The sequence below is a fragment of the Chlorocebus sabaeus genome, chromosome 20, assembly GCF_047675955.1.
Source record: "Chlorocebus sabaeus isolate Y175 chromosome 20, mChlSab1.0.hap1, whole genome shotgun sequence".
Taxonomy (NCBI): domain Eukaryota; kingdom Metazoa; phylum Chordata; class Mammalia; order Primates; family Cercopithecidae; genus Chlorocebus; species Chlorocebus sabaeus.
Genome location: NC_132923.1, coordinates 87,226,606 through 87,241,207, shown reverse-complemented (window position 1 = coordinate 87,241,207; position 14,602 = coordinate 87,226,606). Strand labels below are relative to the sequence as shown.

The window sequence follows — 14,602 nt, the reverse complement described above, 5'->3', positions numbered from 1 at the left end:
AGCATGATTTATAATCCTTTGGGTATATACCCAGTAATGGGATGGCTGGGTGATATGGTACATCTAGTTCTAGATCCTTGAGGAATCGCCATACTGTTTTCCATAATGGTTGAACTAGTTTACAATCCCACCAACAGTGTAAAAGTGTTCCTATTTCTCCACATCCTCTCCAGCACCTGCTGTTTCCTGAGTTTTTAATGATTGCCATTCTAACTGGTGTGAGATGGTATCTCATTGTGGTTTTGATTTGCATTTCTCTGATGGCCAGTGATGATGAGCATTTTTTCATGTGTCTGTTGGCTGTATGAATGTCCTCTTTTGAGAAATGTCTGTTCATATCCTTTGCCCACTTTTTCATGGGGTTATTTGTTTTTTTCTTGTAAATTTGTTTGAGTTCTTTGTAGGTTCTGGATATTAGCCCTTTGTCTGATGAGTAGTTGCAAAAATTTTCTCCCATTCTGTAGGTTGCCTGTTCACTCTGATGGTAGTTTCTTTTGCTGTGCAGAAGCTCTTTAGTTTAATTAGACCCCATTTCTCAATTTTGGCTTTTGCTGCCGTTGCTTTTGGTGTTTTAGACATGAAGTCTTTGCCCATGCCTATGTCCTGAATGGTACTACCTAGGTTTTCTTCTAGGGTTTTTATGGTATTAGGTCTAACATTTAAGTCTCTAATCCATCTTGAATTAATTTTCGTATAAGGAGTAAGGAAAGGATCCAGTTTCAGCTTTCTACTTCTGGCTAGCCAATTTTCCCAGCACCATTTATTAAATAGGGAATGCTTTCCCCATTTCTTGTTTCTCTCAGGTTTGTCAAAGATCAGATGGCTGTAGATGTGTAGTATTATTTCTGAGGACTCTGTTCTGTTCCATTGGTCTATATGTCTGTTGTGATACCAGTACCATGCTGTTTTGGTTACTGTAGCCTTGTAGTATAGTTTGAAGTCAGGTAGCGTGATGCCTCTAGCTTTGTTCTTTTGACTTAGGATTGTCTTGGCAATGCGGTCTCTTTTTTGGTTCCATATGAACTTTAAAGCAGTTTTTTTCCAATTCTGTGAAGACATTCATTGGTAGCTTCATGGGGATGGCATTGAATCTATAAATTACCTTGGGCATTATGGCCATTTTCACGATATTGATTCTTCCTATCCATGAGCATGGTATGTTCTTCCATTTGTTTGTGTCCTCTTTTATTTCACTGAGGAGTGGTTTATAGTTCTGCTTCATGAGGTCCTTTACATCCCTTGTAAATTGGATTCCTAGGTATTTTATTCTCTTTGAAGCAATTGTGAATGGAAGTTCATTCATGATTTGGCTCTCTGTTTGTCTGTTACTGGTGTATAAGAATGCTTGCGATTTTTGCACATTAATTTTGTATCCTGAGACTTTGCTGAAGTTGCTTATCAGCTTAAGGAGATTTTGGGCTGAGACAATGGGGTTTTCTAAATATACAATCATGTCATATGCAAACAGGGACAATTTGACTTCTTGTTTTCCTAACTGAATCCCCTTGATTTCTTTCTCTTGCCTGATTGCCCTAGCCAGAACTTCCAACACTATGTTGAATAGGAGTGGTGAGAGAGGGCATTCCTGTCTTGTGCCAGTTTTCAAAGGAAATTTTTCTAGTTTTTGCCCATTCAGTATGATATTGGCTGTGGGTTTGTCATAAATAGCTCTTATTATTTTGACGTACATTCCATCAACCGAATTTATTGAGCGTTTTTAGCATGAAGGGCTGTTGAATTTTGTCAAAAGCCTTTTCTGCATCTATTGAGATAATCATGTGGTTCTTGTCTTTGGTTCTGTTTATATGCTGGATTATGTTTATTGATTTGCGAATGTTGAACCAGCCTTGCATCCCAGGGATGAAGCCCACTTGATCATGGTGGATAAGCTTTTTGATGTGCTGCTGAATCCGGTTTGCTAGTATTTTATTGAGGACTTTTGCATCGATGTTCATCAGGGATATTGGTCTAAAATTCTCTTTTTTTGTTGTGTCTCTGCCAGGCTTTGGTATCAGGATGATGTTGGCCTCATAAAATGAGTTAGGGAGGATTTCCTCTTTTTCTATTGATTGGAATAGTTTCAGAAGGAATGGTACCAGCTCCTCCTTGTACCTCTGGTAGAATTCAGCTGTGAATCCATCTGGTCCTGGACTTTTTTTTCGTTGGTAGGCTATTAATTATTGCCTCAATTTCAGAGCCTGCTATTGGTCTATTCAGGGATTCAACTTCTTCCTGGTTTAGTCTTGGAAGAGTGTACGTGTCCAGGAAATTATCCATTTCTTCTAGATTTTCTAGTTTATTTGCATAGAGGTGTTTATAGTATTCTCTGATGGTAGTTTGTATTTCTGTGGTGTCGGTGGTGATATCCCCTTTATCATTTTTTATTGCGTCTATTTGATTCTTCTCCCTTTTCTTCTTTATTAATCTTGCTAGCGGTCTGTCAATTTTGTTGATCTTTTCAAAAAACCAACTCCTGGATTCATTGATTTTTTGGAGAGTTTTTGTGTCTCTATCTCCTTCAGTTCCGCTCTGATCTTAGTTATTTCTTGCCTTCTACTAGCTTTTGAATGTGTTTGCTCTTGCTTCTCTAGTTCTTTTAATTGTGATGTTAGAGTGCCAACTTTAGATCTTTCCAGCTTTCCCTTATGGGCATTTAGTGCTATAAATTTCCCTCTACACACTGCTTTAAATGTGTCCCAGAGATTCTGGTATGTTGTATCTTTGTTCTCATTGGTTTCAAAGAACAACTTTATTTTTGCCTTCATTTCGTTATGTACCCAGTAGTCATTCAGGAGCAGGCTGTTCAGTTTCCATGAAGTTGAGCGGTTTGGATTGAGTTTCTTAGTCCTGAGTTCTAGTTTGATTGCACTGTGGTCTGAGAGACAGTTTATTATAATTTCTGTTCTTGTACATTTGCTGAGGAGTGCTTTCCTTCCAATTATGTGGTCAATTTTGGAATAAGTGCAATGTGGTGCTGAGAAGAATGTATTTTCTGTTGATTTGGGGTGGAGAGTTCTGTAGATGTCTATTAGGTCTGCTTGCTGCAGAGATGAGTTCAATTCCTGGATATCCTTGTTAAATTTCTGTCTCGTTGATCTGTCTAATGTTGACAGTGTGGTGTTGAAGTCTCCCATTATTATTGTATAGGAGTCTAAGTCTCTTTGTAAGTCTCTAAGGACTTGCTTTATGAATCTGGGTGCTCCTATATTGGATGCATATATATTTAGGATAGTTAGCTCTTCCTGATGAATTGATCCCTTTGTCTCCTTTGATCTTTGATGGTTTAAGGTCTGTTTTATCAGAGACTAGGATTGCAACCCCTGCTATTTTTTGTTCTCCATTTGCTTGGTAGATATTCCTCCATCCCATTATTTTGAGCCTATGTATGTCTCTGCATGTGAGATGGGTCTCCTGAATACAGCAGACTGATGGGTCTTGACTCTTTATCCAGTTTGCCAGTCTGTGTCTTTTAATTGGAGCATTTAGTCCATTTACATTTAAAGTTAAGATTGTTATGTGTGAACTTGATCCTGCCATTATGATATTAACTGGTTATTTTGGTTGTTAGTTGATGCAGTTTCTTCCTAGCCTCGATAGTCTTTACATTTTGGCATGTTTTTGCAATGGCTGGTACCGGTTGTTACTTTCCATGTTTAGTGCTTCCTTCAGGGTCTCTTGTAGGGCAGGCCTGGTGGTGACAAAATCTCTAAGCATTTGCTTATCTGTAAAGGATTTTATTTCTCCTTCACTTATGAAACGTAGTTTGGCTGGATATGAAATTCTAGGTTTAAAATTCTTTCCTTTAAGATTGTTGAATATTGGTCCCCACTCTCTTCTGGCTTGTAGAGTTTCTGCCGAGAGATCTGCTGTTAGTCTGATGGGCTTCCCTTTGTGGGTAACTCAACCTTTCTCTCTGGCTGCCCTTAACATTTTTTCCTTCATTTCAACTTTGGTGAATCTGGCAATTATGTGTCTTGGAGTTGCTCTTCTCAAGGAGCATCTTTGTGGCGCTCTCTGCATTTCCTGAATTTGAATGTTGGCCTGCCCTACTAGGTTGGGGAAGTTCTCCTGGATGATATCCTGAAGAGTGTTTTCCAACTTGGTTCCATTTTCCCCTTCACTTTCAGGCACCCCAATCAGATGTAGATTTGGTCTTTTTACATAATCCCATACTTCTTGGAGGCTTTGTTCATTTCTTTTTCTTCTTTTTTCTTTTGGTTTCTCTTCTCGCTTCATTTCATTCATTTGATCCTCAATCGCTGATACTCTTTCTTCCAGTTGATCGAGTCGGTTACTGAAGCTTGTGCATTTGTCACGTATTTCTCGTGCCATGGTTTTCATCTCTGTCATTTCATTTATGACCTTCTCTGCATTAATTACTCTAGCTATCAATTCTTCCACTCTTTTTTCAAGATTTTTAGTTTCTTTGCGCCGGGTACGTAATTCCTCCTTTAGCTCTGAGAAGTTTGATGGACTGAAGCCTTCTTCTCTCATCTCGTCAAAGTCGTTCTCCGTCCAGCTTTGATCCGTTGCTGGCGATGAGCTGCGCTCCTTTGCAGGGGGAGATGCGCTCTTAATTTTTGAATTTCCAGCTTTTCTGCCCTGCTTTTTCCCCATCTTTGTGGTTTTATCTGCCTCTGGTGTTTGATGATGGTGACGTACTGATGGGGTTTTGGTGTAGGTGTCCTTCCTGTTTGATAGTTTTCCTTCTAACAGTCAGGACCCTCAGTTGTAGGTCTGTTGGAGATTGCCTGCGGTCCACTCCAGACCCTGTTTGCCTGGGTATCAGCAGCAGAGGCTGCAGAAGATAGAATATTGCTGAACAGCGAGTGTACCTGTCTGATTCTTGCTTTGGAAGCTTCCTCTCAGGGGTGTACTCCACCCTGTGAGGTGTGGGGTGTCAGACTGCCCCTAGTGGGGGATGTCTCCCAGTTAGGCTACTCAGGGGTCAGGGACCCACTTGAGCAGGGAGTCTGTCCCTTCTCAGATCTCAACCTCCGTGTTGGGAGATCCACTGCTCTCTTCAAAGCTGTCAGACAGAGTCATTTGCGTCTGCAGAGGTTTCTGCTGCTTTTTTGTTGTTGTTGTTGTTTAGTTGTGCCCTGTCCCCAGAGGTGGAGTCTACAGCGACAGGCAGGTTTCCTTGAGCTGCTGTGAGCTCCACCCAGTTCGAGCTTCCCAGTGGCTTTGTTTACCTACTTAAGCCTCAGCAATGGTGAGCGCCCCTCCCCCAGCCTCGCTGCTGCCTTGCGGTTAGATCGCAGACTACTATGCTAGCAATGAGGGAGGCTCCGTGGGCGTGGGACCCTCCCGGCCAGGTATGGGGTATAATCTCCTGGTGTGCCCGTTTGCTTAAAGCGCAGTATTGGGGTGGGAGTTAGCTGATTTTCCAGGTGTTGTGTGTCTCAGTTGCCCTGGCTAGGAAAAGGGATTCCCTTCCCCCTTGTGCTTCCCAGGTGAGGTGATGCCTCGCCCTGCTTCAGCTCTCGCTGGTCAGGCTGCAGCAGCTGAGCAGCATGGATTGTCTGGCACTCCCTAGTGAGATGACCCCAGTACCTCAGTTGAAAATGCAGAAATCACCGGTCTTCTGTATCGCTCATGCTGGGAGTTGGAGACAGGAGCTGTTCCTATTTGGCCATCTTGCTCCACCCCCCCAATCCATTAATTTAACACTTGGTGGATGCTTGTTTGAAAGGCCCTATGCAGAGTAAGAGTGAGACAAAAATATTTAAAACACAGTCATTGCAGGAAGCTCACAGTCAAGCAAAGCTGCTGTTACTCTTGTTGTTTTATCTTGTTTATATAAGTGATTAATTGGATTTTAAAAGCCAGAAATCTATTTTTAATACTATTTTCACAATATTTATAATTTAAAGAAAATAATATCACACAGTAGGCATCAACTTTTGTTATGAATGAAAAATGAAAAAAATGAATATTAAATCTGACAAAGATTCTAATATTCAGGATAGATTCTAAAATCCAGAAACAATATGGAACTTAAGCAAATCTAACAAGCAAACACAAATAATCCAATTAAAAAGTGGGCAAAGGACATGAACAGACACTTTTCAAAAGAAGACATAGAAGTGGCCCACAAACATATGAAAAAATGCTCAACATCACTAATCATTAGAGAAATGCAAATCAAAACCACAATGAGACACCATCTCACACCTGTCAGAATGGCTATATATTAAAAAGTCAAAAAATAACAGATGCTGCTGAGGTTGTAGAGAAAAGGGAAAACATACACTGCTGGCGGAAATGTAAATTAGTTCAGCCACTTTGGAAAGCAGTTTGAAGGTTTCTCAAAGGACCTAAAACAGAACTATCATTTGACCTAGCAATCCCATTGCTGGGTATAGACCCAAAGGAAAATTAATCCTTCTACCAAATATACACACGCACCTGTATGGGCATTTGCAACACTATTCACAATAGCAAAAAATGGAATCAACCTAGAAGCCCATCAGTGGTGGGCTGGATAAAGAACATGTACATATATGTCATTGAATACTACACAATCGTAAAAAAGAATGAAATCATGTATTCTGCAGCAACGTGGATGCAGCTGGAGGACATTTTCCTAACTGAATTAACTCAGTAACAGAAAACCAAATACTGCATGCTCTCACTTATAAGTGTGAGGTAAACACTAGGTGCACATGGACACAAAGATGGGAACAACAGACACTGGAGACTGCTAGATGGGGGAGGGAAAAAGTGGGGTAAGGGCTGAAAATTACTTATTGGGTACTACACTCAGTACCTGGTGACAGGATCATTCATACCCCAAACCTAAGCATCACACAATATACCAATGTACCAAACCTGCACATGGATCCCCTAAACTAGGAGTTCTCAACCTCCAGGCCGTGGACCGGTACCAGGCCATTCCCTGTTAGGAACCAGGCCACGCAGTAGAAGGTGAGTGGCAGGCAAGCAAGTGAAGTATTTACAGCTACTCCCTATCACTCGCATTACCATCTGAGCTTTGCCTCCTGTCAGATCAGTGGCAGCATTAGATTCTCATAGGAGCACAAACCCTATTGTGAGTTGCGTGTGCAGGGGGTCTAGGTTATGAGAATCTAATGCCTTTTCAGAATCTACCGCCAGATGATCTGTCACTGTCTCCCATCACCCCCAGATGGGACCATCTAGTTGCAAGAAAACAAGCACAGGACTTCCACTGATTCAATATTATGGTGAGTTGTATAATTATTTCATTATATATTACAATATCATAATAATAGAAATAAAGTGTGCAGTAAATGTAATGTGCTTGAATCATCCCAAAACCATCCCCCCACTCCAGTCCATAGAAAAACTGTCTGGCACAAAACTGGTCCCTGGTGCCAAAAAGGTGGGAGATGGCTGCCCTAAACCTGAAAGTTGAAATTAAAAAAAAAGAATATTAGAATCACAGCATGTGAGAAATGGAAAATATGTTCTTTAATACTTGCTCCCTTTGTTCATGCTCTTTTTTCCTCTTTAGAACACACTTCTTTGCTATGATCTTGACAAATACATTCATTTGGTAAAACTTGTATTAAGCTTGTATTAAAATACATTCATACATGCATAAAATTGCACAAATTACAGATACATATCCTGATTTTTTAAAGAAACCTAGCACACCTGTATATGTACCCCTCATTTCAATAAACAGAATATAACCAGCACTGCAGAAGCCTCTTTTCCGGCACTACCTTCCTGCCAAAGATAACCAATTTTAATACTGAATTTTAATACTATCGACTAATTTTGCTGTTTTTAACTTCATATGAATGGAGTCATATGGTATATAGTCTTTTTTTTCCTGGCCCCTTTCTCTTAACATTGTTTTTGTGAGATTTTTCCATGTTGTTACATGTAGTTAGTTACAGTTTACTTATTCTCAATGCTGTATAGTATTCCATGGTATGACGATAACCCAATGTGTCAATTATATGATTTATAGCCACTTGAATAATTTCCAAAATTTGACTATGAAAAAAGTACCAGTAAAAGTATTTTACATATTTTTGGAGAATATTTGTATATATTACTGGAACTGAAAAACTGGCATTATATACAAGAGTAAAAGGCATATGTATGTTCCCTCTAGTAGTACTTTTATAGTATTTTTCCAAAAGTAGTTGTACCAATTTATACTCCCACCCACAGCGTATAAAAAGAATTCCAGTCCAACTCCTTTTTCAAAATTCAGTTTAAGATTGGTTATGTCCTTTTGGAAGTATTTCCTGATCACTCTAGTTCATTAGTTACCATTTACTTGTGCTACTACACTACACTCCCATCTTTGCATACCTCATACCTCTTTCGTGTAACTGTTTTGTATTACATTTTTTTCTGTATCAACTTTACGGTATACAAGTGCCTTAAGGGAAGAAAGTATATTTTATTCATATTAGCAATTCTAGTAAGGTCTGGCACAAAACAGACACTGAGAAAACATTTGTATAATAAATGAGTGAATTACATCATTTAATCACACTCCCTTGTTTTTTATGTAAGAAAATTGATATATAGAACAATTTAGTACCTTGAGAGAAGCCATCCAACACATCAGTAACACAGTAGCACTTCTGGGGTTAACAGTTCAAATCTTACACATCCTAATCTATAGCTCTTTTCACTGCATTATGATGCTTCCCTTAAATATCTTACTCTGACAATAAACCTGCATAGAAGTTTGGCTGTATTTCTGTCTTCCAAAGGAGAGGGCAAAGGAGGCAGTATAAATCTCCTGATAGACTGATGACAAGGTCATGGAACTTGTCTATATGCTAGAACAGAAAACTCAGCTAGAAAAGAGACTATACTTCAGGACAAACAAATATGTAAGGGACAAAATGGTTTAAAAGAGCACTGGGAAAAACATCTTAAATTCACAGATCCAAATTTTCCAAAAGGTTGGAGGGATGATCTCAATTTATAAATCACATAAAATGTTCTGAATTATTGGATGGGAAGGTATCTGATTTTAAAGGATTATATAGAAATATGAAGAGATGAGACAGCTGCCAGATATGCCCTGACAGTTTGTAGTTAAGGCCTGATGTTAGAGAAATCTGCCAAATAATCTTCTCATACAAAGATTTACACTGAATTTTATAAAGCACCAAAGCAAATATAATGAGGAAAAAAAAAATGGGAAAAAGAGTCAGGCCGGGCACGGTGGCTCAAGACTGTAATCCCAACACTTTGGGAGGCCGAGGCGGGCGGATCACGAGGTCAGGAGATCGAGACCATCCTGGCTAACACGGTGAAACCCCATCTCTACTAAAAAATACAAAAAAACTAGCTGGGCGAGGTGGCGGGCGCCTGTAGTCCCAGATATTCGGGAGGCTGAGGCAGGAAAATGGCATAAACCCGGGAGGCGGAGCTTGCAGTGAGATCCGGCCACTGCACTCCAGCCTGGGTGACAGAGCGAGACTCCGTCTCAAAAAAAATAAAAATAAAAATAAAAATAAAATAAAATTAAATTAAATTAAAAAGAGTCATAGCCGAATGAACACAGTATCAACACAATTCAAAAGAAAAGGGCACTTGGAGCATTTGGGCTTTCTTTGGGTCAATCAGAATCCTTTTGTAGATTATTTAAATTATTTAGATCCAAGTCATTTAAATCAATACATCCTTTTAAATACTACCTATGTCCAAAGCACTATGGAGGATACAAGGAAATACGGCACTTTTAATGACACTTTCCTGATCTCAAATCTTCAATGGATCTCCCTTAGCTAGAAAAGAAAAGCTCTCACTATTTACTTGGGCACACAATGTATTGGCTGTAGCCTATTCCTCATCTTACCACTCATATAGTCTATTTTATCTCCAAAACTCAACTGTTATTTCTCTACATACCCTTTTGTATCCTATTTCACTGCCTTAGATCGTGCTTTTTCTAGAGGAGAAAAGGGGATGGGAAGGAGGAATATATGTAAAGTAGTACCACCATGTGCCAGGCATTGTGTCATATACTTCATATTCATTGTATCATTTAATCTTCACATCAATTCTCTTAGGCGTAATCAAGTCACAAGCTTTACCTTACCATTCTACTGAAACTGCTTGTGCCAAGATCCCCAATATCCTCCACATTTCTAAACCTATAATCAATCCACATCCCTCAATTTACTTGACCTAAAAGTAGCCTTTAGCACAGCAGATCACTCTGTTCTCCTTGAAACATTTTCTTCATTTGGATTTACTATATTATTCTGTTCTGGTTTTCCTCTGGCTTTACTGGCTGCTCTTTCTCAAAAATCTTTTGTAGGATTCTTTGATCTCTAAATATATTCTCCCCAGGGCTCAGTCCTTGAACATTTTCTCTTCTGAAAATACACTCATTTCTCTGGTAAGCTCCTCAACCAGTCACATGGCTTTGAATACCATAGGTGTACACTGATGGCTTCCAATTTATAACTCAGCTCAAATCTTTCCTTGAACTCCAGACTCACTTATCCAACTGCCTAATCAATATCTTTACTTAGATGTCTAATAAATATCCCAAACTAGCCATATCCAAAACCTAGGCTCCTTATATTTCCTCTCAAACCTGCTTCTTATGAGTCTTTCCTATTCCATTAGCTGCAATTTCATGATACCAGAGGTTCAGATAAAAAACTTTGATGCCATCCTTGACTCATTTCATTATCTCACACCCAAATCCAATCAACAAACCTATTGGTTATACTGCCAAATATTCCCAGAATCTGTACTCATCACCTCCACTGCTACTATCTGGTTCAAACCACCATAGTCTCTTGTCAGGATTATTTCAATTGCTTCCTAACTGGCTACTCTGTTTCTATTTATTTTTTTATTGTACATTTTCTACATAGAGGCCAATTCATGTAAATCAGTTGGTGTCACTCCAGGGTTCATAACTCTCCAATATTTTTTTCAGTTTCAGCCATTGTAAGTCCTTAAATTGGCCCAGAAGTCCCAACATGATCTTGACTCTATTACCGCTCCAGCATCATCTTCCATTAATATTTCCATCACTCACTCTGTTTCAGCTATACTGCCCTCCTTGCTTTCCTAAAATATGTATGTCAGTAATGCTGTCACTGAAGACCTTTGCCCCTGTGTCTTCTGCTTCATGTGCTCTGCCCTCAGATAACCCTGCAGGTGGTTCATCTTCAGATATTTGCGCAAGGTCCACCTTCTCAGTGAGATCTTCCCTGTATACACCATTTAAAAAGTGTAACCTCTATCCCTATACCCTCTAGTCCTCTTATTGGGCTATTATTCTCCATACCACTTTTTACCATCTTATATGTTTTACTTAATTATTAATATTTGTATACTGTCTTCTTTCCCCATTAGAATGTAAACTCCATGAGACAAAATACAAGCTTGTGTGATTCTAAAGTTTATGTTCTTACAACAACAAAAATTGCCTAAAATGTTCTGTTATTCTACTTCTATATCTACATGTATAACTTGTACCTTGACTTTAAAGTCCAGGCCAATAGTGCCTTCATCATAGTACCTATCACATGATGTACACTCAGAAAATACTTGATAAATGAATGACATTTAGTCTTTGTCTTCATTCACTTTATAATGTAGCTACAGGTACAGATGAAAACAATAGGAGATAAGAAAAAGAGATGTTATACGCATACGATTTTTGCTAAATAATAGGTGGTGCAGTTTGACAGACCAAGGTTTTGTTTTTTTTGTTTTGTTTTGTTTTCTTATACTACACTTTAAGCTCTGGAATACATGTGCAGAACATGCAGGTTTGTTACATAGGTATACACATGCCATGGTGGTTTGCTGAACCCATCAACCCATCTTCTACATCCGGTATTTCTCCTAATGCTATCCCTCCCCCAGTCCCCCAACACCCAACATGCCCCAGTGTGTGACGTTCCCCTCCCTGTGTCCATGGGTTCTCATTGTTCAACTCCCATTTATGAGTGAGAACATGTGGCGTTTGTTTTCTGTTCTTCTGTAAGTTTGCTGAGAATTATGGTTTCCAGCTTCATCCATATCCCTGCAAAGGACATGAACTCATCCTTTTGTTATGGCTGGATAGTATTCCATGGTGTATATGTGCCACATTTTCTTTATCCAGTATATCATTGATGGGCATTGAGTTGGTTCCAAGTCTTTGCTATGGCAAACAATGCTGCAATAAACATATGTGTGCATGTGTCTTTATAGTAGAATGATTTATGATCCTTTGGGTATATGCCCAGTAATGGGATAAATTCCTGGACACAAACACCCTCCCAAGACTAAATCAGGAAGAAGTCGAATCCCTGAAGAGACCAATATGAAATTCTGAAATTGAGGCAGTAATTAGTAGCCTACTAACCAAAAAAGTCCAGGACTAGACAGATTCACAGTCGATTTCTATCAGCGGTACAAAGAGGAGGTGGCACCATTCCTTCTAAAACTATTCCAAACAATAGAAAAAGAAGGACTCCTACCTACTTCATTCTATGAGGCCAGCATCATCCTGATACCAAAGGCTGGCAAAGACACAACAAAAAAAGAATATTTCAGGCCAATATCCCTGATGAACATCAATGCAAAAATCTTCAATAAAACCCTGGCAAATCAAATCCAGCAACACATCAAAAAGCTTATCCACCATGATCAAGTTGGCTTCATCCCTGGGATGCAAGGTTGGTTCAACATACACAAATCAATAAACGTAATCCATCACATAAACAGAACCAACGACAAAAACTACATGACTATCTCAATACATGCAGAAAAGGCCTTCGATAAAATTCAACACCCCTTCATGCTAAAAACTCTCAGTAAACTAGGTATTGATGGAACATATCTCAAAATAAGAAGAGCTATTTATGACAAACCCACAGCCAATATCATACTGAATGGGCAAAAACTGGAAGCATTCCCTTTGAAAACTGGCACAACACAAGGATGCCCTCTCTCACTACTCCTATTCAACACAGAACTGGAAGTTCTGGTCAGGGCAATCAGGCAAGAAAAAGAAATAAAGGGTATTCAAACAAAAAGAGAAGAAGTCAAATTGTATCTTTTTGCAGATGACATGACTGTATATTTAGAAAACCCCATCATCTCAGCCCAAAATCTCCTTAAGCTGATAAGAAACTTCAGCAAAGTCTCAGGATACAAAATCAATGTGCAAAAATCACAAGCATTCCTATACACCAATAAGAGACAAACAGAGAGCCAAATCATGAGTGAACTCCCATTCTCAATTGCTACAAAGACAATAAAATACCTAGGAATACAATTTACAAGGGATGTGAAGGACCTATTCAAGAAGAACTACAAACCTCTGCTCAAGGAAATAAGAGAGGACACAATCAAATGGAAAAACATTCCATGCTCATGAATAGGAAGAATCAGTATTGTGAAAATGGCCATACTGCCCAAAGTAATTTATAGATTCAATGCTATCCCCATCAAGCTACCATTGACTTTCTTCACAGAATTAGAGAATACCACTTTAAAATTCACATGGAACCAAAAGAGTATCCGTATAGCCAAGACAATCCTAAGCTAAAAAAAATAAAGCTGGAGGCATCACACTACCTGACTTCAAACTGTATTAAAAGGCTACAGTAACCCAAATGGCATGGTACTGGTACCAAAACAGATATATAGACCAATGGAACAGAACAGAGGCCTCAGAAATACCACCACACATCGACAACCACCTGATCTGTGACAAACCTGACAAAAACAAGCAATGGGGAAAGTATTTCCTATTTAATAAATAGTGTTGGGAAAACTGGCTAGCCATATGCAGAAAACTGAAACTGGACCTCTTCCCTACACCTTATACAAAAATTAACTCAAGATGGATTAGAGACTTAAACCTTAGACCTAAAACCATAAAAACCCTAGAAGAAAACCTAGGCAATACCATTCAGGACACTGGCATGGGCAAAGACTTCATTACTAAAACACCAAAAGCAATTACAACAAAAGCCAAAATTGACAAATGGGATCTAATTAAACCAAAGACCTTCTGCACAGTAAAAGAAACTATCAGTAGAGTGAATAGACAACTTACAGAATGGGAGAAAAACTTTGCAATCTATCCATCTGACAAAGGGCTAATATCCAGAATCTACAAATAACTTAAATTTGCAAGAAAAAAACAAACCACCCCATTAAAAATGGGCAAAGGATATGAACAGACACTTCTCAAAAGAAGACATTTATGTGGCCAACAAACATATGAAAAAAAAGCTCATCATCGCTGGTCATTAGAGAAATACATATCAAAGCCACAGTGACATACCATCTCATGCCATTTAGAATGGTGATCATTAAAAAGTCAGGAAACAACAGATGCTAGAGGGGATGTGGAGAAACAGGAATGCTTTAATACTGTTGGTGTGAGTGTCCATTAGTTCAACTACTGTGGAAGACAGTATGGCGATTCCTCAAGGACCTAGAACCAGAAATACTATTTGACCAAGGTTTTGAATTACATTACTGTATATAACCTGGGAAAAGGAAAAGTTTGTTCAGGTTCACTTTTCACACCTATATATGAGGAAAATAACTACCCTATCATACAGTGCAAGGATTAAACAAAATAATAAATATAAATCACCCAGTCAAGTGC

General features: G+C 39.0%; 1 protein-coding gene across 6 annotated transcripts in view; it reads right to left on the bottom strand.

Moving 5' to 3' along the window:
• Positions 1-14,602, bottom strand: part of LOC103224854 (AGBL carboxypeptidase 4) — a 1,478,618-nt gene that overhangs the window by 1,040,633 nt on the left and 423,383 nt on the right. The window lies entirely within an intron of this gene.